Raw genomic sequence first — 23,240 nt, 5'->3', positions numbered from 1 at the left:
TGTTTCAAAAATTAAATACATGGTGTCCAGCTGAGTGGATATTATTGCAACTCCATGAAAAATATGTTCATAATTTTTTTTTTGGATTGCATTGTTTTGTTTTGTTTTTTATGCCTAAAGAGGAATAAAAACACTTAGGAAAAATAACTTGATTAAGGTCAAAAAACGGTATTCAAAATCTCCCTGAAAGGACATTTTAGAGACAGTTTGACCCACATTTTTATTTTTAAATTCATTTTTGCTTTAGTTGGACCATAAGGGATTATCCAGAACAAGGAGCCACTTTATAGTGAAATAAATGTTGGAATGGCAGTTCGCTCTCTTAAAGTTCGCTCTCTGACTGGACATTGTTGTGTTTTGACCAATTAAGGTTCTCATAATTCATGCATGAAAGGGTTAATTTGAGGGAGCAGGATGTTTGCTCCCCCCCTCCCCCCAGAACCGGGCTCAGATCGGCCTGATCTCATCACTAAATCTGATCCAATCTTCTAAAAAATGCCTCATCAGCAGCCGATACCAATCTGTAGATCAGGTCAGGACATCCCTACTTTTTTATTATGTTTAAAATGTACGCATACATGGAAAATGTGTGTGAAGTACAGAATGTTACCACCAGTGATACAACTAATCAGTTTGACAGTAGTACTTGGCTCCAGTAATGTCTGATTGATTGACCTGAGTGTCCCACAGCTAGTTTGATGTTCAGTTCCAGTTTTGTCGATTCATATTTTTGAGGTTGATGTTCAGTCATTTTATGTTTATGTTTATGCATTTGGCAGATGCTTTTTTCCAAAGCGACTTACAGGGGAAAACCAATCAAATCACTCAATCAATCAAATTTTATTTATATAGCGCCAGATCACAACAAAAAAGTTATCTCATGACACTTTATATATAGAGTTGGTCAAAACCAGACTCTAAGCCAATTTACAGAAACCCAACAGAATCCTCCAGGAGCAAACACTTGTGACTGGTGACAGTGGTGAGGAAAAACTTCCCTTTAACAGCAGAAACCTGGAGCAGACCCAGACTCCTGGAGGATGGCCGTCTGCCTTGACCAGTTGGGGTTAAAGAGAGAGCGATAGAGATAGAGACTGGGGGAGAGGGGGAGAAGGGGGGAGTAGGGGGAGACACATGGAGGCAGTTGAGGATAAGTGAGTGATGATGATGAAGGCAGGAGAGAGGCAGGACCACCGCAGCAGGTCCAGAGATAATCCTGGGAAAATCTGTGATAATCCTGGGAAAAACCTTATTAAAATTTTCAGCAATGTGTGTGTGTGTGTGTGTGTGTGTGTGTGTGTGTGTGTGTGTGGGGGGGGGGCATATTGGCTGATTAATCAATTGTTTTTTCTTATAATACCAGACTCACCTCTACTCAGCATAAATCCAACAAAAAGTGGCATTTTATAACACAAAGGCACAGATAATGTAAATTTCCGTGACTTTGCGTGTTGCATTTGTAGTGTAATTCCTTCGTGGTGGTACATGGATGGAAAAACGTACTTATTTGGCAGAGGTGCTCACATTCTTTGATTTTTCTTCCTGACAGACTGTTGCTGTCAAGACAGAGGCATCGATACCGTGCTCATTTGCAAGATACAGTGTCATTGTAGACCTAAACTTTTACAGTGTTGAACATTTCTCTCCATTGCCGTGAAAGTCGAGTATTTATTGGCCGTCTGAAACAGAACAACAGGCCTGAGAGCCCAGCCAGCTGTTACTTAAGTCTACAAATGAACTGCTGCCAAGAGCTGGCAGAGAGACATCGGTAGATAACGGTGAGGGGAGGGGGAGTCGAAGTGACCCATTGCCCTACTGACAGAAAAACACATGAGGAAACACACACTAGATGCGCAAAAACACACATTCTCCGCTTGTTCACACACTTTCTCAGACGTTAAGTATTACCATCTGTTGTTAATCGCTCTCTCCATCCATTTTCTACCTTTCTTTCTTGTTTACACACACTCGGGATGAACTGGTCTGAGAACAACCCTCACACTCAGGACTTCACTTTGCTGCCCCAGGGAGCGTTCACAACACCAGCAGTGTTCAGGTGGGCTGATAAACCACTGACACTATGGGTGATTAAGAGTCACCCTCTCTTTGACCCTCTCCTGCGTATAGCAAACACTCAAGAAGCAACACTTAAGACTATCCCCACTCCAGCCCCCTGCCTTTGCATAATCATATCATAATGGATTACACCAACATGTACCACATCTACCATGACCTAAATTAAATTAAGGCCAACAATAAATTGTGTTTTGCTTTACGAGGCTGAAAGGTACGGTAAGCAAGGTTTCTTATCAAAAGAAGAATGGCTCAGAGCCTAACGAGCCTGAAAGAGAAAAGCGTTAAAAAAATAAAAAAGGTGTAATTGAAGAATTGTTCATTTCTGAATTGAGCATATTGCGCTGAGCCTCAAAGCCGCTAACGCAGGAGAGCTGAGGGAGGACATTCATCACGCCGCCGCGGAGGGGTACGTGCTGTTGTGAGGGGGAACGCGGCGATAAGACAACAAAGAAGCGATAGCAGCCAGGTTTCAGGTGCTGTTTCCCACGGCGACATCAAAACACAGCTAGCTCTTCTGCCAGACACTGTACGCCAACATAAATACTTTATTTGTGATTACAGTGATCACAGGCCGGTGGTAGAGCTACGCTAAGTTAATGGACTCTGGATGAGGAAAAAAGAAATCAATGGCAGAGCTGCAGTTAATGTAATTATACGTCCCTCCGCAGTCCTCGAAGAGACATCTGGAAAAACAGCACTCGCATCTGGGGCCCGACAAGGGGCCGCGAATACACAGTACAGCAGACGACCTAACTCAATCAATGCAGCATGACGGCTTCTATGGAAGAGGCACCGAGGAAAAGTAAAGGATTACACTTACAGCACAGATATCAACAGAGCTGGATATTACTCTTAGTGAAGCTGTCCTTTGTATTTTAATATTCATAAGCAACTTCAAATCAAATGGTGGTCAAATATTAAGCAGCAACACAGATGGGTGTTTTTAATGCTGTCCACCCCACACAGACAACCAGAGAATCTACTTCTGATTTTAAGCGTTAAATAACTTTTGTGCCACTAATCCTATTAATACATTTAGATAATTCAGAGAAAATGCTGCTTTTCAGCTTTTTGTTGCCAATAGATATGACTCATTTGGATCTTCAGAGGCTCCGTAGTGAACGTGGAAACACTGTCATCTTCTACAACACTGATCCACCAGTAAAACCCATGGAATTTAACAAATGACAGTGGTTGTAAACACATGTTTTTATGTTTAGTTAATAGTACATACATATTGAAAAAGTCAGTTGTTCTTCACTTTTCCATTTCTGTTGCAAAAATCTTTCAATTTACTTAAAACATCTACATCAGGGGTGTCAAACTCATTTTCTTCCAGGGGCCACATTCAGCTCAATTTGATCTCCAGTGGGCCGGACCAGTCAAATAATAGCATAATAGCCTGTAAATAATGAAGACTCCAGATTTTTTATATGCAAAAAATAACATTAAATTATGAAAACATTTACATTTGACAAACTATCCAAACAAAAAAGATGTGAATAACCTGAAAAAAATGAAATTTCTGAGGAAAAATAATAAGAAATAATAATAAGAAAAATCTGATCAATATCATGCTTCAACTTATGATTTATACATGTGCATTACACATCAGATCTACCAAGACACAAAACAGGCAGATTATTGTTAAAATTGCACTTATTTTCCTTTAGACATTTCAGGTTGTTCATATTTGTTCAGGTTATTGACGTTTTATTATTAAAGGATATCAGAATTTAATGTTCTTTGCAGTAAATCAAAGAGAAAAAATTGGTGTTGCCATTATTTACAGGCATGATGTCATATTATTTTTTTCACATGAAACCAAGAAGAAAATTTGGAGTTATTATTTCTAGGTTATTACTCTATTATTTTCGAGTTTGACACCCTTGACGGATAATATCTTCTGCACTTTGCAAATTCATCCCGCGGGCCAGATTGGAACCTTTGGCGGGCCGGTTTTGGCCCCCGGGCCACATGTTTGACACCTGTGATCTACATGAACTGATTTTTACTGAAAAATGGAAAACGGAGAGGATAGCAATACAATAAATTGTAATAACTCACTCAGGACATGTTAAATGTGCAAAAAACACATATGGAATTTGCCCCAAAAGGGTCTTTAAGGGTTAAATAAGCACCAGTTCAGCTCAAAGATTCATGAAGAGACTAAAGCGTTTCGAAATGTTTCAGGGAAAAGTTGCAGCACCGTGAACAGACTGATGGTATCACCTGTGACTCATTTTGTCAAGTTACGAATGGCTGCTTTTATAAGTATTCTCAGAATTTATTGGCTGTAGCTCATTTGTCATCCTACTGGTGAAATGTTGCTTAGTTTGTGTTTTCTCTGCTTATTAAGTGTCACCAACTGCTCTGAATAATGGAACTTTTCCAGGTATTGAAAGGAGAATTTGTCCTTCACAAATGCAGCTAACTTACTAACACTGTCCTCCTTCGTATTCTACTACAAATGATTTTCATTGGGAAGAAGTGAAATGCTTGTAGTAATGACTAAAATACAGAGTGACCTCAGTCTCTTCAGGTCACATTGGTTAGATAAGTTTTATTAGACTGTAGACCAATGGGTTTCATTGACAGTATTCAGACTGAAAAAGAAGCGTCTGTGTGTGTGTGTGTGTGTGTGTGTGTGTGTGTGTGTGTGTGTGTGTGTGTGTGTATCTGCACAGTTCTGACAAATTGAGATGTTTTTAATTTGGTACCTACAGGTGAGGAATAGTCCTGTCTCTACATTAAATAACTCGGCAAGTTGATTGGACTACTATTAACTTCAGTCCCTAGATATCGGTATTAATATGACCCGTGGTTCCCCGCAGGTCAACGTGCTAGTACAATATAATTACAAAGGAATAGTCCCATCTCCGCATTAAATATCTTGGCAAGTTGGACCAATATTTTGGGAGATATCAGTCATTTTGGAATAGATTAGTCTTACGATCGTGTTGCGTTGCCCATGATGTTTGACTAAAAGCGCAGTACCATGCAGCATGATGGGAAATGAAGTTATAAACAAGAATGACGCATTTACTAACTTCAGTCCTAGATATTGGTATTAATATGGTTCCCCTCAGGTCAACGCGCTAGTTCAGTGGTCCCAACCTTTTCTGGCTCATGACCCCATTTTAACATCACACATATCTGGTGACCCCAGAGATTCAAAATAGAGACTTTTTTTTTGCTGAACTTAATTTGTTTTTGATCATGTAATAGTTTGCTATACTATGTTGCAAATAAACATTAATTTTAGTCAACATTTAGTCTACATAATGTATATTATTATGGACGGAGGCAGAAAAGCCAGTCAAATGTTTGGACTCACCTTCTCATTTAAATAACATGAGATGGACCACAGATGGCCAACAAGTGCTCAACATCACTGGGAACTCCTTCATGACTACCTCATGAAGCTCATCAAGAGAATGCCAAGAATGTGCAAAGCAGTAATAAAAGCAAAATGTGTCTATTTTGAAGAATCTAAAATATAAAACATGCTTTGAGTTATGTCACACTTTTTTTTGAACTACATAATTCCATGTGTGTTCATTCGTAGTTTAATGCCTTCAGTGAGAATCTACAATGTAAATAGTCATGAAAATAAAGAAAAACCAGGTGAGTCCAGACTTTTGACTGGTAGTGTAGATTACTGCACAAAGTGAGAATTTTATTTTCCTTGGTCAGGATATGTACAGTCAGTCCAGCTTGGATTTCCAAGGCTGACAATTAATACTGAACAAACAAGAACTCAAACTATGAATTATGAAAGAGCTGCAGCATCTGAAACCGACCACAATGAACATTTGAACGATAAACAGTACCACAGTGCTTCAGTTTCAGCTTCAGTTTGTCATGTCTTTTATGGATTGGGATTGTCTCTCTCAACTCACCATATATTTTTTTATTAGTACGTTTTGTTTTTATTTGTATCACTTACTAGAAATTTTAGGCGACCCCACGTGGGGTCCCGACCCCAAGGTTGAAAAACACTGCGCTAGTACAATATAACTACAGAAGCCCACCACCACTGCAGCTCTTTAAAACAGTGGAATGTGTCGGCGCTGACCTGCCACTTCATTTCTCTCTGACCTACAGTCAACATCACACTGTTGTCACATCTTCAGTCCTGGTCAACCAGCGACCTCTGTGTTCGTCACACTGGCTCTAATTGGCCTCATCGCCCGTTCATGGCCCATCAGCCATGTGTGAAGTGTGCTGTCAGCTTCCTGAGCCACTGTCACAACATCAAGGTTAATGGCATCAGTTGAGAAGATGAGGAGGAAGGGTCTCACAGGGCACTGGTGTGTTTGTGAAGCTACTAGGCAACACTATCGAGTTTCACATGGAAAAGTCAACATTTCAACCTCAGCTGTGCACATATCAAACTGTTAAAAATATCAGCATGTATTTTTGCATGAATTTCATTCATTTTCACAAAAAACAGCCTATATCTGCTTTGTACATTTTTGTTTGGATCCAATTAAAAAGTTGCACAAGTTTGCACCAGTCTGAACCACTTTCACCTTTAACCCATAAACACCCAGTGCTACTTTTGTGGCAGTTCCCGAATGAATCTTTCTTCCTATTTAAATTTTCTTATGTGGTTCATCACCATTTATTATATTATCCTCTGTATTATGCATTTTTTCAGTGAAAATCAGGTATTTTCCTATATTTAATTGACTGATCATGTACTTTAATCATCATTTTGATATTACATTTGAGAGTTATTATATCAAAAACAAAAAACTTAAGAAAAAGTGACTTTTCCAGTAAAATATATAATTAACTGAACATAAAAACAAGCGTCTCCAACAACTGTCATTTATCGAAGTACGAGGGTTTTACTGGTGAATCAATGTTGTAGACGATGACAGTGTTTCCACGTTCACTACAGAGCCTCTGAACATCCAAATGGGTCATATCTGATGACCATGAAAAGACGACAAACTGTATTTTACACCAATTACTTACATGTATTGAAAGGATTAGTGGATAAACAGGTATTAAACTAAAACTATTGGGATAAGTAGTCGTCTGTATGCAACAACAATCTGTACATGCGCTTATATTTGTAAACTTGTGGGTGGATGTATGTCCTCTATTAGATGTAAGAGCAAAATGTATGAAACTCATTAATGAATACAAAGTGATGTCACAGAGGAACCATTTCACACACCTGGACATGATCTGATGCAACATGAGACTATATCTGAATGACCTGACATGGACTAAAACAGGACAATATCCATGCTAACTCAACCCTCTTATCATGAGGGGATAATATTGTGACTCATTGACCCACTTTGTTAATGTTGTACTTTAAGTTTTGATACTGCCATGTCTGTGCTTGTTGACGTCTGTTGCTTCTTATGTCTTTGCATTGTCGTTTTATTGTCTGTTTGATTAAATATGTAAAATTTGTCAAAAATAAAGTATATATAAAAAAAAAACAGGTATTAAACAGTTTAGATCAGAAGATGGATTGAATTGCCAGTGGCTGTTCAGGTCTTTATGGGTTAAACTGAATAGTAAACACTTGTTGCAACAATGAAAGATTAGAAAATATACACAGAATACCTGTAACTACATGGTTTTTGTTCAGTTTAGTTAACTTTAGGTATTATCCACAGTGAAATTTTGTTCTGATGCCAGCTTATTTACATGTACCTAGGGATGGGAATCGTTAAGAATTTAACGATTCTGATTCCATTATTGATATTGCTTATCGATCCGATTCCTTATCGATTCTCATTGGGTGAGGGAATAAAAGAGTAGAAACGGGTGTGTTTGCACAAACTGTCTTTTGTATTTCCATCTCTGCACAGAAAATATAACATATATGGTATGTACAAATAATAATAACAGATGATGCTGGGTCGGTTGGGGGGGGGGGGGGGGGGGGGCACAGTGAAAGTGAAACTACAGACGTTTTACTAATTCCTCTATTGCCGCATTTCTACTATGTGGAACCGGTTCAACTCGGCTTGTCTCTCGTTGTTGTGCACCCCATTTCCTTTCCCTTCTTACCTTCGGAAACTTGTATTTGAGGAGTTACGATGTTTGTTGCCCGCACCGGAACCGGCCCGGCGTTCACACTGCTGCTACATTCACAAGCACTGCTGAGTATCAAATACGTGACATTCCTGTAAATGAATCACATGCTGTGGACAAATGTTTGAGCATATTGGAGGGATTCCACCCTTTTGAAGACATAGAAGCTTTGACAGCGTTCCAATTAAGTGGACCTGGTGTCATCTTTATAGACCGTTTCTGCCTCAACGCCATGTTGGCTACGTTCTGACCAAAACAATGCAGCGTACATGTGACGTCATCGCGCATGCACAACGAAGGCGGAATCGATAAGCAGAATCATTAAACAGGCAGGCAAACGATTCCAAGGAATCGATCTACTGGGAACCGGTTCTCAAAAAGAACCGGTTCTCGATTCCCATCCCTACATGTATCACAAACTTTTGCCTGTTAGTTTGAAGGAAATGTTGTTGATGTGAACCAGATACAACATTAAAATTATTGTATTTCCAAATAACGTGCATTTTTACAGAGTTCTGTGATAGTGAAGACACGAGTTAAAAACACACAAGCCTGATGTGGCCTGATGCAAATATTCAGCCTCAGACACAGAGCTGTTATTGTTAAAATAACTCTAACAACAGTGTTTCTCTCTGATCTGCTGAACTTTCCTCTCACTGACAGCGGTTCACTGAATTCCACAGATCTCATGTCAGTTACCTGCCACTTCATTTCCATTTACTCCACTTATTTTGTCCTGTGCGGTGGTTATATAACCGCTGTTACCAAAGGAATCTGTTTACTGTAGCTGTCACTGAAGAGAATAAGCACATGATCATCGCTCTGTGCAATTTGTGAATAGTTCGGACAATTTGCTTCTGCTTTTTCTGCTTTATGTGACAGACACGTGGGGCCGGAACTGCAAAAAAATAGACTGCACCCACAATTTACTCAGTTTTTTTTTTTACACGTTCAAAAACCATGAAATGATATGATATGCTAATAAGTTAAGTTTTGCACCTAAGTACTGTGTCCCTCTGCTTTAGATCAGACGTTCTAGTGTTCTGGGTGGGGTTCTATATTTCAGTCAATGGTTGGTCCACGAGGGAAAAAGGCAAATAACCTTACGTTGCACTCTTTAATAAGAAAAAATGCCCACACACAGTTCTCCACAACATTCATGCTTCTATACTGTTCCATTTCTGTAACACAATTTACAGAAATGTCCATCAAAATATGCTCCAGTTTCTGTAATGCATGTCTGACTCAAATAATCTCATGTGTTAATGAACTTTTTTCTGCAGAAACCTTTGTGCTGATGCTGTGTTTAATGTTGCAGACTCCACACAAACCACACAATGCAGCTGCTGTGATGTCATTAACAGCATATGTGTGGATCTGTCTGTCACTCTGGGGCGCTGATGAGGGGGGGTAAACATGACAAATTCATGGGGCCCAGTAGTGGAGGGGGCCCAGTGGATATAGAAGTTGTGGGGATTTTGTGTAAGATCCGGTGCATAAGAGAGGTGTAGAAGTCAGGAAGCGAACATTGAAAGAAAGACGTTGTTTATGGTGCACACCCCCACATACCACCCCCCCCCACCCCCCACCCCCCGTCTGACAGATTGAGAAGATAGTCCATTTCTGTAGGGTCCAGAATAGGGATGCAAATATGGAAGTAAATCTGTCTTATCAGATTTTGAATAATAAAAGCCACTGAATTTCTAGCACTGAATTTTTTTGCACTGAAATTAAGTATCTGAATTTTTTCTTTTGCACTTAAATTAAGTATCTGAATTTTTTTTTGCACTGAAATTAAGTATCTAAATTTTTTGTCTCTCAATTTTACTATGTTCATAAATTTAGAATAAAAAAATTCAGAAGCAAAAAATTAAGACGCAAAAAATTCAGATCGCATATCCTGGACACCAAGGATAAACAATCGATTCTATCTCAAGTCGAACCGACAGCCAGCCAATCAAATTACGTTAGGTTGGTCATGTGACACTGGTGCAGGAAGACGGTCAGCGTGTATATGTGATCTGAATTTTTTGCATCTGAATTTTTTGCTTTTGAATTTTTTGTATCTGAATTTTTTGTATCTGAATTTTTTTTAAATTCTAAAGTTATGAACATAGTTGAATTCAGAGACAAAAAATTCAGACACTTAATTTCAGTGCAAAAAAAAAATTCAGACACTTAATTTCAGTGCAAAAAAATGTAGTGCTAGAAATTCAATAGCTTTTATAATTCAAAATCTGATGAGACAGATTTACTTCCATATGTAAACAGTTAATCGACTAACAATTAATTGTTGACAAGAATTTGCTCAATTAAATTATTAATTGTTGGTTAATTGCCCTTTTCCACATCCTGTCCGAAGGCTCCCGGTTTGTCCACGCTGCCACACTGTCGCCGGAATAGCCAGTCATCGAACCGGATCATGGCATTAGTTAGTTAGAGTGGCTTTAGGGGCATGGTGGAGCCAAACACAGACCTGTTTGTTTGTGGGAGCGGTACATCTCCAACTAAATACACGCACAAATGCGGGGTAGGTATCGGATCAGAGCGTTTTCCCTGGAGGTTGGTCTACTCCACGGTCATCTGGACTATCTGCTCAGTGAGACAGAAGTACAGAAGTTGAAAACCTCCTCCAGGCTCCTGATCCAGGACACAGGTATGTCTCGCATTATGTCCCACAGTCACCCCGGTGGCCATGGTAAAATAGTGGAAGAAAATAGTGAGGAGTGGGGTGGGGGGATCCATTTCTTCTAAACTGCCCCTCTCCATTTATTTGAATTTCTCTGCAGAATTTCTTTAGTTCTACTCCATAAATGTCATTGTCTGCACTGTATCCAATGGTTCAATAAATCAATCATTAAGGAAAATATAAACAATATTTAGCTTTTATTCTTATAGACCCTATCGAAAGAGAAATTCAGGTTCTCAGGAAAATCACTGTTTATTAATTAATCGTTAATCGATTGATAAGATCAACCAACTAATGATTAAAGGATTAATCAATAATTTGCGTTCCTAATCCAGAAAGATTATGCTTTCATGGGGCCCATAACTGGTAGTGGCACCCATGCTGTCACTAATGTACATTCTTCAAAGGTTTACACCCCAGTCCTGCAGGATAATAAACATTAACAGATATGGATATGTATTAAAGCCATCAGCTGTTGTTATATTTAAAAACCGAAACTCAGAGATGACATGTTATCAACCTCATCATTCCAGTATCTGACAGAAATTCCCAAACCTGACATCACTTAACATTTGCATTTATCACCAGGCTATATTTGCACCTGCCAAACTTTGAGTGCAAGGCGAGGCTTATTTGCATAGATCTGATTTTGTGCCGAGTGCATGAATGTTCACTAATCTACATCCACACAAATAACAAAGGCACAGCACCGTGTTCTGAAATGCCAAATTCCAGCCTTTGCAGGTGCACACACAATATTTTTTTTTTCACTCATTTGCACTTGTTTTGTGCCTGTAAAAGCTGCACAGTCTTTTCATGGGTTTTCTCATAGTAGAAATAGGCAGGAAAGACAGGCGCTCCCCTGACACATTTCTGGACATTGTACCATAACACTGTGCTATAGAGCAGCCACGGCAACTTCTCTGGACGTTTTCCATCCATGTGTGTCCAGCACAAAACCTGGAGCTGGAGTTTAAAAGCAGTAATAATATATTATCAGCTACTCCAGCCTCTTGAGGAACCATAATTTGTCCAAACAGTAAGACAAACAAGCCAGCAGGTTGCCCCTAATGTAAATCCCTGTACACTTAAGCACCTTTAAAAAAGATTTCTTCTAAAATCTGATTTATTACATCTCCAGGAAACTCATGCAGCTTACCCCAGTATAGGCTTTTATTCTATTTTTCCTCACAAAAATCCCTGCAATGGAAGGACTGATAGCAAAGTTAGTATGACCCCTCTAAGCCTTTGTGTCACTTTTACAGAAAATAAGCATCATTTCCTTATAAATTATCTGTAATACTGGATAGAAAACAGCAAAAAAAAAAAAAAAAGTATCTCAAAAAGGTAGACACTGGGCTTTTAAGTGTAAGTATGTGCAGATGCTTAATGATGAATTTGCCACGAAACTAAACTACCCACTCAGTGAAACCACACAACTACAACTACACTGCTCTTATTATTTTATTATAACAGAGCAGTGAATATGAGTCCAGCAGAATTCTCCAGAAGATAAAGTGCTGTCTGTGAAGGGAGGGGCGGAAATAATTCAGCAGATCATAATGAAAAACTCTTGGTCAATCTGAGTTACTATAAACGAAACAATATGGTAGCAGTTGGAGCACTGCAGCATAAATCTGTGTATGGTGTTTTAAGCACCACCGACTGATCAAGACCGATTTAACCCTCCGGTATCCAGGTGCACTTTTCAGGCACACTTTGCACTTCGTTTGAAAAAATTTCATAGTATTTTTCACAATTTAAATAAGGTTAGAATTCAAAAGTTGTTCATTTTTGCACGATCTTTAAAATTCTGGCCGCCAACTAAAATGTTCACATTGTAAACAAAAGAAAATTACAAGACTAGCATCTGTCTCCCAAGTGTGCCTAAAACGCACTATTTCTTCCATTTGATATGTATGATTAGGGCTGACCTTGATTTACAAAAATAAAATCAAATTAGAGCAGAAAAATTAATCATATATAATATTTAATAGTTTGATTTATAGCTGTGCATTTTATACACACTTGGTGACAGATGCTAGTATTTTTGAACATTTGACCTAGCGCCAAAAATAATTATGCAAATTAACCAGTGTTGGAGTTAATCATTGACATATTCCAGGCTGCAAAAATCAAATAATATGTGATCCACTTTTTATGTAGTATTTTGAAAAAAACACAATTTTTGTGTTTTTTGCATTAAAAAAAAATGGTTTGCTTACATTACAAACACAGCATTTAAAGGGTTAAAAAATGTGACAATTATTGAATATTTGGTATTTTTATTTACGGCTCAAGTTGATGAAATAGAAAAAAGTGTGAAAGAATTAAAAACAAACTGTGTGAACATTTTCTTGACATTATTCCACAAGTGTGCCAAAAAGGCACACTTGGTGCTTAGTAAGGGCCTTGCTGGACGGGATACTGGAGGGTTAAGCAAATAAATATAAATATAAATATTTATAAATAAATATACGTTTTATTATAATTCATATTTCACTTCCCTGTTTCTCCTATGGTCCTAACTGTATGAAGCTGTGTTGTGGTTTGTGATTTTAATATGCAGCGACATGCAAAAGGTGTGTGAAGTGTGATTTGCACTGGCCATCAGTCAGAGTGGACTTAAGGCGTGAAGCGAAATGAGAGATGGCAACAAAGCCCTGCAGGACGGAGCCTTGGTCGTGGTCTGTCTGAGACGTTCAGTTTCAGAAGGTCACGTTTTGACAGATGAGGCTACGCTGTCTTTGGGGATACAAACACAACTGTGAACAAGACTGTACTCGGCACACATCACAGGTCACAGAGTGTGTATCTGTGTGCATTTAACCATGTAGAGATGTAGAGCAAGTATATAATGTTACAAGGCTGCACAGCTGCTCAAGCAGGACTTCCTCCACACATGCCAAACAGGAAGCTGAGCAGAGTCTGCAGGGTATACAAGCCCAAACCCCGTCACCTGTTCTGGGTTTCATATCAACATCTCTGCTTCTGCACTCTTCCCTCCTTCACCTCCACGACAAACTCTCAATAGTCGCTTTTCCATTGACCCTCAAAGTGGGCAAATATAACTTGCACATAAAAATTTACCTAATGGAAAAACAACAATTTCGCCAAAAGTCTCATTTTTTGATTAAAAGTTTTTGCGTTGGTTAGAGGTGGTTTTTTGGGTGTAGCACAAATGGTATATCAGGCAAAACCGCAATGGAAAGACCTTTTTTCACAACTAGAGTCAGGTGAATTAAAAAAAACAGATGTTGACGTATGTTACAACAAGCGAAGAAGAAACATGTCGCGGTATGTGTGGACACACCAGAAAACCCAATCATTTTTTAATTTAGTATGAGATAGAGGGGTAATATATAATAATAATGAATATATCTGTAAATCAACACCATATTTACGTTCGTCGCCATGTTTATGGAATGACTTCTTGTGTCATTTCAGAATAATAAACAAATCATCGCATTTGTGATTTAAAGGAAAAACCGACATTAAGCACTTTGTATTTTTGACATTTGGTAAATATCTGTAAAGTTTTGTGCAGATGTCCAATGGAAAAGCGACTACTGAAGGTATGTTCTGTTTCCTGTGAGTCCATCTAACCCTCCACAGCGTCTGTCTCTGTCTTTCCCACACTCCAACGAGTCGTTGAAGGACAATTCATTTCCTGATACTGACTCATACGTCACCCACCCCCCACTCCTCCTCACCCTCTCCCCTCGTCCCCTTCATCCCTTCATCCTTCCAGCTGAAGTTGCTCCAAACTGGAGTGATTTCTTGGGATTTTCTTCGGAGAAAGGAAGGCGGGCGCGGCTGGCATGGAGCTGCCAATCATCGTCTGAGCTGACAGACCGAGTTGGATTAAAGCAGATTAATAGAACAAAGCTCATTATTGATTTTAATCGCTATTAAACTGGAGACGCTGTGGGGCTGCAGCCAACTTCAAACAAACTAGTTCCTGGAGAAATAAAATCGATGGAGGAACTGGGATAATAAAAGCTGCTGCCAGGAGAGTGCTTAAAAAAATGCTCTCCAAACTTGTCTGTGTGCAGTCAGACTCTCTGAAGACCACGGTGCTAATTAACACCTTGTCAGGTCTGCTGCCTGGAGTACGGCAATACATTTAGCTCAACTAGACACACTCACAAGGGTCCGCCTCATCATTATGTACAATGGATGGCATGTGTTGCCCATTTCATTCGGTATCATCCCAGGGTGGCAGTGTAATCAAGGCTTTCATTAACATAAAGAGCGATTCTGCTTCATCTGTTAACCCTCAACAGAAAATCTGCAATTTAAATTAAACGTAAGTCTTTAAGAGCAATGCCAACATCCTGAGCTGTGAATGTGTGATATACTGAACAGAGCAGATAAAGCTGCGCCAGCCTTCGCAAACTAATTGAATGATACGGCCATTTGTTTTGATGCTATTAATATTTAATATTTGGTGATTACCCAAGTGGCACTTCTTTAATAGTGTACATGTTTACTTAATTCATTTTTCTTGCTTGCACACATATGCAGATATGCAGGCAGTCTTACCTGTAATATTACTGATCATGATTTCATTACTCTGTAAAGTGAATAAGCTGTCTGTATTTAAAACTTGAAACCGTGCCATGTTATTTTCCAGGCAGATTATCCTTCTTCCTCTTTCATATATATTTGTTTGTGTAGAATTAGTTTTGCTGTTATGAGATTAAGTCCTTCACTTCACTGCCTGCATAATTAGAATTATTTATGGGAAAATAAATCTCTCGCAATTAAGAAATAGCTTAAGATTTAGACAAACACTCATTAACTTTTGTGTGAGCTTTAAAGGTGTCGTCTGTGTTTTGGAGACTGGAACACAGCCATGTTAGCAGTTTCCTCCTGCTTTATTTTCAGCAGACTTTGGATCTGAAATATAATGAGGTTTATAACAAATGTATCCACGCATTCTAGAAAAATTATGTATATTTCCAAAAATATAGGCATATGGTGTCATAAATGTATCCCTTTAAGATTTACAGTCTATATTCTGCTTCTTTAAATGTAACATTTACACATGCTCATGGGCTTTGGTGCAGTTTGTGCTGAAAACTGGTCATTTATTGATATTAGTGACTCAGCATGGTTGGATTCTCAAGGAAAATCTGACCCAAATCCTCTACAAAGCAATGAGGAATACAAAGCAAAAAAGGAGAGCTGGATATTTTTAGGTTCATTATGATCAGAGAATGCTGCAGAAATAAAAAAAAAAAAGCAATTAGTACAAGTACATGTTTCATATATGTAACATAGTGGTTGTTTGTCATCTGGTCACCAGGGTAGGCTTGACCTCCATCCAGGACCCTCTGAAGGACTAAGTGTTTCTGAAAATAGATGAATGAAGGCAGACCATTCACTAAATGGACAGACCATGGGGTGTATCTCCTGCTTTCCATCACGTATGGTTGTATTATGGCAGTGACGACATGACCTCTAGAGTTGATCCACAGTTGGTCATGGCCACTCGTAAAACGACCATAATGGTGCGGTGCTCCGCTTCGCTAAAAATATGTGTGTGTGCTGAGTCTATGTTTGATGGACTTATTTCATGACCATGTCAACAACAGTCAGGACATCACATAAATGACAAAATAAAATGTATGCTTGTACGAAGTATCAGTATCAATATATTATCAAAATACTGTTACAAAACAATTATGATGATGAATATATTTCTGTCAACATAAAAACAGTCACTCAGTTTTTCACGTTGTTCAGAACTTTAATCTGTGTTAATTTTAAAACTTACAGCATGAGAATATAATTTAGCTCTCTGATGTTCTGAATGTGTCTCTTATATTATCATCTGACTGATACTGTGATTGGTTCATCCTACTTATTTTTACAAGTTAAAACAGATTGAACAAGTGGTTCCAGGCACAACAAACCCCGCCCCTCGCATGTATTGAAGCTTATTTTGTCATCGATCCAGCTGATGTCATCATGTCCATGCATTCGCTGATGTCAGCATATCAATAGTCTCTATATATGTGCCAAGTCTGAAGTAAATTGAAACAAAATTGATGTTTTTATAGACATTGGAAATTATGTCCATTATAAGTAAAAGGAAAAAAAAAGGGAAAAAAAAAAAAAAAAAAAAAAAAGTGAACTTTGACCTACTTTTCCCAAAATGAAACGAGATCTATTCTGGGTCACTGGCAATCTATAAACCTAATCTGGTATGAATTCAACCAATAGTTTTGCTGCTACAGACATGTGAAATTTTGCCCATTATAAGTAAATGGAAAAAAAAAAAAGATTTTAAAAATTCATAAAAGATTGGAACTTTGACCAACTATTTCCAAAATGTAATCAGATCTATTCTGGGTCACTGACAATCTATTGAACCAATAGTTTTGCTGCTAGAGTGTTAACAAACAAACAAACCGAACCAAAAACCAAACCCCTTGCCTCCCCTTTGGGGGGGGGGGGAATAAAGTAATACAATGAAGAAATGAAGTCATGTTGGAGCCATGATATGGCTTAGGTGCTCCCACTAAAAATCAGGGGTATGTTTGTAGTGACTACCTCTGCAGCAGATGTACAAGAAGGTTTGTGTGAGTTTCTGTGAAATGTAGATGTGAATGGATGAATAAGTTCGCATCAACACTAACTGGATGTCACTGAGACGCTTCATCCCTTTCACTGGCACCCCTTTAGTCTGTAAGTGGTAACCCTTTTTTTTTTTTGCAACTGACTAGGGCTGGGTAAAAAAAAATCGATTTAATTGATCTTAGATCGATTTCGTTTTAATTTTGCATAATCGATTAATAGTGGATGAGATTGATTTTTCAGAGCAGGACCGGGAGTACATGCAAGCGCAGCCAGCTCCGTCTTGTGAACCCCTGGGGAAGACGGGGTGTTTTGGTCTCGCTCACAACGGCTCTATAGGTGCGGAAAAGACGCAGAGGAAAGGTGGGGAAAACCCCTCCGCTGGAGGTCCTCCCGTCCTCAAACTCGAACCCACAGTGTGAAGGAACTGGCCGCCCGGAGGTTCTCCGAGGTGAGTCACAGAAGCTGGTCGTTCTTGGAATAATAAATTGGATGAATAGTAAAGCGACAATGTCCGACTCATATGATACGCTACCAGCTCCTGGACCAACAATCACGGAGCACAATCCCCCCCAGTGAGTAGAAGACACCAGCCATAAAACAGAATAAAGATGACAAAGAAGTCCGCTCTGAGCAACTGTAGAAACATGGGAATGTTTCTTATTTCAGAGCAGATTCAGCTACTTCCTGCTGAAATGTCATATTTATTCCCTTTCTTGATACCAGTATTGATGTATTGCATGACTGCGGTAGTCAAATAATCAGGTTACAATTCAAAATTGTACTTTGATATCACTAAATTAATCTGAATCAATCAATTAATACTGAATTGAATCGATATTGGATCAAATCGAACTGAATCGTGATTAATCGATTCAGAACCTTATGAATCAAAATCGAATCGAATATGGAAATTGGCCATGACACCCAGCCCGACAATTGACAATTGAATTTTTTCCTTAAAATGTAATCTTTCCTAAACAATCTATCTATATTTGTAGTATCTTAAATTGCAAAGGAGGACAGTGTTAGTAAGTTAGTTGCATTTGTGAAGGACAAATTCTCCTTTCAATACCTGGAAAAGTTCCATTATTCAGAGCAGTTGGTGACACTTAATAAGCAGAGAAAACACAAACTAAGCAACATTTCACCAGTAGGATGACAAATGAGCTACAGCCAATAAATTCTGAGAATACTTATAAAAGCAGCCATTCGTAACTTGACAAAATGAGTCACAGGTGATACCATCAGTCTGTTCACGGTGCTGCAACTTTTCCCTGAAACATTTCGAAATGCTTTAGTCTCTTCATGAATCTTTGAGCTGAACTGGGGTTTAAGAATCCAGAATTAATGTTTATTTAACCCTTAAATACCCTTCTGGGGCAAATTCCAAATGCATCTTATCCACATTTAACATTTCCTGAGTAATTTATTACAATTAATTGCCATATTATCTGCATCTTTTCAGTAAAAATTTGGTATTTTCCTATAATGATTTTACTGATCATGTAGATCAAGAGTGTCAAAATCATTTTAGTTCAGGAGCCACATACAATATGATGTCAAGTGTAATATATACCAGTATAATAATGGTAAATGGAGTGAATTTATGTAGTGCTACTGGGAGCAGTTTAGGGTTCAGTGTCTTGCCCAAGGACACTTCAAAAGTTAAAGCCAGGATTCAAACTGCCGACCCTTGGACTCATTTTGCCAGGATTCGAACCGCCAACCCTCTGGTCATCGGATAACCCACTCTACCAACTGAACCACAGCCACCCACACATGATAACAATGAAAAAAGTAAAATCTCTTTATGAAAAGTTTACATTTACAAAGTTTCCTTCAATATCTGAATAAGAAAAATAAGTGCAATTTTAAGAAGTTTATGCCTCAGTTTATCATTTACTTTACAATTTACAGATTATAGTGGATGTACAAATACACAAAAGATTTAGAAAAAAGCAGAATATTGTTAAAACTGCACTTTCTTCTCTTAAAACATTGTAGGTTGTTCATATTTGTTCAGGTTATTCACATTTTTTGTGAAAGAAAACATCATCATGTAATTTTACCTTTATTACACTAAAACAAAGACAAAAAAATTGGGGTTGTCCTTATTTATAGGTTATTATGAAGGGTTTTTACTGGTCTGACCCACTTGATCATATTGGCCTGATGGTAGAACCTAAACTAAAATGATTTTGACATCATTGATTGTTAATATCTTCAGTGTAAATTTTGCATTTAACAAATTCATTCCACTGGGCCGGATTGGACCCTTTGGCGGACCGGTTTTGACCCATGGGCCGTATGTTTGACACCTGTAATGTAGATGTTCATAAAAGCTCAGAGTAAACTCAAAGGTTACTATATCAAAACAGAGAAAACTGAAGAAAAAGTGACTTTTTCAACACTATATATCATTAGCTGAACATAAAAACAAGCATCTACACCCACTGTCATGTGTCAAAACATGGATTTTACTGGTGAATCAATATTATAGAAGATGACGGTGTTTCCACAATAACTACGGAGACTCTGAACATCCAAATGGATCATATCTGATGATGATAAAAAGCTGAGAAACTGCATTTTATCTGAATTATTTACACATATTAATAGGATAAATGGAGGAGATACTAAACATTTTAGATCAGTGGATGTTTGTTTTTTTGCCCATGTCGGCTGTTTAGGTGTCAGCTTCCTCAGTATTATGTTTGTGGACTGAGTTGTGTTCATGTGTAGAAAATGTGTTAGGTTAGGTAACATTAACGGACTAAAGAAGCTCAGATAAGGGACACTCAGAAACAGTCGTTAACAGGACGATCAAGACCTTAAACTGATGAACTGTTTGATATTTAACTTAGAAAAGACAGTTTATGGCCCATGTATGTGTATAATTTTATATCTGCACTGTAAGACCGGATAAATTGAGTTTACTTTAAAAAACTGAGGGAACTGGGTGCCTTAAAAAATTTAAGTAATGAGTAATGAAAACTTGAGCGTATTAAACTTAAATGCTTGATTTGAATGGAATTGCTGTTTTAACCTGTTAAACCCTGACCATATTTTCAGTGGAAAAATGCCTCAACAGACATACCCAAAGTAAATGAAGAATTACTTCACAATAATAAAGTTCATATGGATGTTCTTGGTGTCTATGGACATTTACAGACCTCACAGAATCTATTCCCATTGCCTAAAATATTGCATCTATTACTATGCCTGAGTAAACTGTAACAAACTAAAAGAGAAATTGGAATTTTTTATCCTCGCCTGTTTTTTTTCTGGCTGGACTGACGATGATATGCATAAATGAATTGTTTGTGTCGGAGATTTTTAATAGCATATATTTCACCCCACAAAGATTAAAAATCATGTTTGAACATTAAAGTTTGCACTAAAATACACTTTTGATGTACTTTTATTAACATTAGGGTCTAAACTTTGAGCAAAAGTTGAAAAAACATTCATTGTCCGGATTTATTATATTTTTATAGTAGATGAATATTAATATAATTTTTTCGGCCCGTGGATGGGCTGATAGGGCAAAAGGGGTTAAGTACAACACACTAAATGCCAAGTTAATTTAACTTCAAATTTGTTGCAGTGTCAATTCCTTTGTATAATCATTAGACTTAATATCCTCAGTTCATTGCACTCAATTACAAGTTGATTTAAAATAAATCTTTTGCTATATACAGTCTACTCTCGTTATACCGCCAACTTCCGTTCACGGCCAAATTGGCGGTATAGCGAAAATGGCGTTACAACGGGTTGCGTCCATAATGTGCATGTCTTTACTATATGATGTCTATGCTGCCTCCGTTAACCCGTTCTAATTGCGTTTCTAAATAAATCTTGATTCTGTTATGTTGTAAGGGATCATTTAAAGTGGGGAAACATTTTAAGCATTATTATACCGTGTCGGGAAATGACACCCCATCATCTTGAGGCTTTGGCTTAATCCCACGTCCTCTTCCCGACATCCTGACCTACTGAGTGTTCTGCGATAAATGAACGGTGGCCATTCCGTAGACCTACGCGTAGCTTGTCGCAATCAGCGTCTGGCGTGTTTGTTTCAGTGCATTGTTAAAATTTATGTGTACTCGATGGCAATCACGCTGGCGGTGTAACGGTCGGGAAATCAATGGTATAAGTGTTGTTTGTGCATGGAACTGGGCTGGCGGATGGTGATAGGCGGAAATGGTGGTATAACGGCGGGCGGTTTAACGAGAGTAGACTGTAAATTGCTTTGTATAATTATTCAACTAAATATATTTTAGCGTAGATGGAAGTGAAGTAGGAAGTTAGCTTAATGTAAATTGCCAGTCCAGGAAATGCTTTAAATTCGGCAAGGTATAAAAATTTACATCGCATAAGAATATTTATAGATGAACAGTAAAGCAATTGTTCGTCCTATTGCTCTCACTCATGGTGCAGCTCTACAAAAATACAAAAACAAACACAAAAAGAACAAAAAAACATTGCCATACACACATTAAGTCAAAATTAACACTAACACCACAACCCCGCTGAACCCCTGCACAGAAAAGTAACACATTTTCAACAACTTGCCCAATACCCACAATGCAATGCGGAGATAAAAAGGTGTGGTCATGACTAAAACTGAGTGATTTAAATCCATTCAACTTAAACTTTTTCGTACTTTCAACTATGTCTACAAATTAGTAGAATATACTTAACATTTTATAGTAATGTAATAAAACTTAAATCATTTAAGTACATTGTAATTAAAGCATTTTAGTAAATACAAAGTCCAGGCTTACAGTATGTTTGTGTGTTCGTAGAGCAGATCTTGATGCAGACGTGCTGGTTATATGCTGCTTTTCTGTCTATGGGAGCCAGTTTCATTAATTCTAGATGATCAGTCCACATACTGTATATTAAATGTTATTTTCTGTAGCAATTTTCATGAAATTATGCACTACATGGTAATTGTAAGTAAACTGCTGTAAATACTTGTAATGTATGTATTTTTTCTGGTTTGAAAAGAAATTAACATGCATCAGACACACTGGATTTCTGCAAACCTGTCGACATGTTGACGTAGTATGCGTGTAAATCTGTGGATTTTTGAAGGTTTTAAGCTGCACTAGTCCACTTATTGGTGTTAGAAATCCCTAATTGCAGAAACATGAAATGCAAAAAGAAACAGACAAGTTAAAACTCAAATCCCAAAAAAGCTCATCTTTGAAAAACGAGGGATTTTACGAAATATATTAGCATTTATTTACTGTTAATAGAATCTAACTTAGCCCTCTGATGTTCTGATCATCTGACGGAAACTGTGACTGGTTGATCCTACTTATTTGTGGAAGTTAAATAAATCATGCATCGGTTCTTCTTTTTTATTTTTTATTTTTTTTTACATGTTTCAAAAAGCTCTTTTTTCATATTTATGTGTTTGCTTTGCATCTTAATGGCCTCTGAATGCATCTTTTGTTTCCCTTTATAGCTCCAGTTCAGTCCTCAACCAGGACACATGGTATTAAATAATATACATATGTCAAAAACTATAAAAACATCACAGTCTATAAATGTAAGCAGGCATGAGGGGCTTGTGGTTGACCAATGTGGATGTGTCAAAGGCTGCTGCTGATTATTTGGAGTGCAGGGCCAAAGCCAAAGGGCTGTTATAAAACGCTGATGCTTGCTCCGTCTGCAGCGATTTTACTCTAAATAAAAAATGAGGAGCGCTAACATCATTCCGCTGAAATAATCCTCTGATTATTTCAATTATCTCAAAATGGCACTTAATCATCTATCACTGCATGGGTCTACTGGTTATTCACATTGTCAG

General features: G+C 38.0%; 1 protein-coding gene across 1 annotated transcript in view; it reads right to left on the bottom strand.

The window, feature by feature from the left end:
• Positions 1-23,240, bottom strand: part of adam19a (ADAM metallopeptidase domain 19a) — a 438,676-nt gene that overhangs the window by 205,502 nt on the left and 209,934 nt on the right. The gene's annotated exons all lie outside the window — the stretch shown is intronic.

The sequence above is a fragment of the Sphaeramia orbicularis genome, chromosome 18, assembly GCF_902148855.1.
Source record: "Sphaeramia orbicularis chromosome 18, fSphaOr1.1, whole genome shotgun sequence".
In the NCBI taxonomy this organism is placed as follows: Eukaryota; Metazoa; Chordata; class Actinopteri; order Kurtiformes; family Apogonidae; genus Sphaeramia; species Sphaeramia orbicularis.
This window is presented reverse-complemented; position numbering and strand designations above follow the sequence as displayed.